Below are 3371 nucleotides of genomic sequence, written 5' to 3'. Positions count from 1 at the left end.
TTAAACATCACCAACGAGCCTTGTGAGAAATGGTTTATCTTAACGTTGTGACAACTTGCCTAATTTTAAGGCAGGTAAAGGCGTGTATTAAAACTCAACCCTTGAACCCCAGCTGCCCTTTTGGTCATGCTTAATTTGATGTGGATTGTAACCTATTTTGCAGCATTGTAGAGCCCCCACGAGGCGGTGGCGTTCTTTCTGAATCGGAGCCCACATCCCTCCTGGGGCGCCCGCTCCTAACCTGGGATACCGTTGGCGCGGCCGCCGCCCTCTGCGGGCTGCTCTTCCCTCGCTTGGGAGCCGAGGCCCCGCGATACGAACGCCAAGCCCAGAGCAGTTCTCGGACCCCAGAGCGCCCGTGGGCAGTTCTCGCCAGGACCGACTGACCGAGGGCGGGCCGCCCAGCCGAGGGCGGCTGCTGGGGAATGGACAGCAGCGCCGCAAAGGAGCTGGGGGACACCGCAGCTCAGATCCCGCTGGCCGCCGGCTGGAGACCCAGACGCAGGGGTCGCGCCAGTTTCGCCCTCAACCGCAGGTTCCAGCGTCGCGGACACGACCGGCACCACCACCCTGCGACCGCTCAGGACCCTGAGGAGGACCCTGAGGAGGACCCTGCGGAGGACCCTTTGTCAGCTGGAAATCGCGGCAGCGCGCTCCACGTGACTCCGCGCCCCAGCACCGCCCTCCGTCACCAAAGAGCCCGGGAACGAGCGATCCCAGCGGCTGCAGAGGGCGGGGGGAGGCGGGGCCGGACTCTGAGATAGCCAATGGGCGGGGAGTGCCGCCCACCCTGCGCCAAGGCCGCGCCCTCACGAGCCTGTGGGCGGGCGCACAGTGGGCGGGCGCTGGAGTGGTGCCTGCTTCTGCGTTCTTAGTGGAGTTTAGAATTTGATCATTTCTTTCCAGTCTATTTCTATAGATTTTTTTTCAAATCAGATCCGACCCTGTGTAAAATAGTGTAGCTGTCTTTACTCATTATAACATGGTGAGCATTTCCCCAGGCTGTTACACATATTTTTTAACGTTGTTTTAATGACCTCATACTAATGTAGTGCTTGCATATATCGTCAATTATTCAGCCATCTCCTTATAGGTGACTAGATTGTTTCCAAAGTTTCACTAAGTGCACTGCAGTGAATGCCCTTCCATAAAAATTGTTCACTTCCGTGTACTTTTCTCATGCAGAGTTCTGCAGCATGAAACACTGTATTTAACTTTGTCAGTTTGACGTTTATCAGTGGTTTACCGTTGTTTTTATAGTATTCCATTGTCAGTGAAGTATGCCATTCACACTCTCATGTGAATTGTCTATTGGTATTGACTTAAAAAAAAAATTGCAAACTTATAAACTTAGAAAGGCGAGCCTTATTTCTTTAAAGTGTGATAATCTGCAAGGTGGCCCTTCTGACAGGCTGGGAAGCACAGCCTCTGGCAGAAGCTCCGCAGACACCTGGAAGGAAGGAGGCCCAAAACAGGAATTTAAGCTGAAAGGCTTGGCCAAGTATACATATGCAATAGGCCATAGGAAGAGCTATGAATATTCATGAAAGGGGTCCTGACCTATGCTTACTGGACAAACATGCATGTTACAGGTGACTCATGTTCATTTTGGGGTGGACTCTTAGGATTTGCATCTATTACACTTAGACTCTATATGTCGATAGGTCTTTTCAAGACACTAATGCACTCCTGTGCAGCCCCTGTTCAGCTGTTTCCTATCACGGGAAAGTTACTGTATTCAGCCTCTGGTCCATTCAAAGCAGTAGTTATTTGTGGACCGGGGGTCAGTTAGTCAGCATGTGGAGGTGGATGCGATGCACATTGTTTTAACATTGCTTATCTAGAAGCCAGTGTTTGTTTGGCTGCTAGAGAAAAATTAAAACCTTGTGGCAGTTAGGGCATAGTTTGTTCTTTAAGAGTACAAGTGCATGACTTAACCCTTGCTGGGCATGGCCCCTGATTCTGTTTATAATTTAATATCTTATTGCCACAAAGAGTCTGTGAGTCTTATCACCTCTATTTTAACCTTAATGCTAGGATGGGTGGTGCGTGGAAATGAGGCTAATCCAACCCCTTGTTCCAAGGGAACTGTTTTTAAGGTTTCTCTGGGGTAAAAAACTGTTTTTAATGTGTATTTTCTCTCTCTTAGCCAAGACAGAGTCTGTTCAGTCAGTTGGGAAACTTAGAATTTTATTTTAATTTGCAATATACTTTGCTACTTTTGTATTGGCTGGTGTTTTTTACCTTACTGATTTCCAGGAGTTCCTTTAAATAAGCTTGTAATTTCTACCTTGGAACTTGATCTAGTTTATAAATTCCTGTAGCATTTCTAAAAGTAATTTAGTATAAAATATGACTATCATATGCTGTTTCTTTCTTTGGTTAGGCATGAAATCTATTAAGACACCCAACTAAAGCAATCTTTTCAGCATTGAATGCTAGCTAACATAATCAGAGATGGCGTCTTGTTCTGTTGCCCAGGCTGGAGTGCAGTGATGTGATCTAGGGTCACTGCAACCTCCATCTTCTGGGTTCCAGTGATTCTCCTGCCTCAGCCTGAGCCTCTGGGATTATAAGTGCCCAGCTAATTTTGTTTTGTTTTGTTTTTGAGACAGAATGTCACTCTGTTGCCCAGGCTAGAGTGCAGTGGCATGGTCTCCACTCACTGCAACCTCTGCTTCCTGGGTTCAAGTGATTTTCCTGCCTCAGCCTCCTGAATAGTTGGGATTACTGGCATGTGCCACTATGCCTGGCTAATTTTTGTATTTTTAGTAGAGAAGGGATACCACCATGTTGGCCAGGCTGGTCTCGAACTCCTGACCTTAAGTGATGTGCACACCTTGGCCTCCCAAAGTGCTGGGATTACATGAGCCACCGTGCCCAGCCACCTTTTTCTACGCAAAACAAAATCATAAAACACTATTCTGGGCCTGCTGGAGCCACGGGTGAAAACTGCATTCCTTTCCTCAAATCATGGAATGCAAATATAAAGAATTCTGTTATTCATTCTTCAAATATTTATTGAGCACCTACTATGTGGGGGAAGCTGGCTTCTGTTCAGGAAATATAATTAAAAGTACAATCTCCCAACCCTCTTCAGAAAGGTTGTGGAGAAAGAAAACACTTTTTAAATGAATGCGCATTAAACTAGAAGGTGATACCCATCACAGGCAATCCACTAAGAGACGGCAACGACAGAAATCTCACTCTTATGTGCAGCCAAGCAATCTTATTACATACATGTTTTCAAGATAATAACTAGTTCTCAAGGGAACCTGGCACTTTTCATCACACAGTTTATTTAATCTGATATTTGGCGTGATTCTCTGTGTTAGCCAATTGGCTTTATCTAGAGGAAAAAGAAACTTGTA

This window comes from Cebus imitator, unplaced genomic scaffold, assembly GCF_001604975.1.
Source record: "Cebus imitator isolate Cc_AM_T3 unplaced genomic scaffold, Cebus_imitator-1.0 Scaffold134, whole genome shotgun sequence".
NCBI lineage: Eukaryota > Metazoa > Chordata > Mammalia > Primates > Cebidae > Cebus > Cebus imitator.
The sequence above is the reverse complement of the archived record's forward strand: the minus strand, read 5'-3'. Positions refer to the sequence as shown.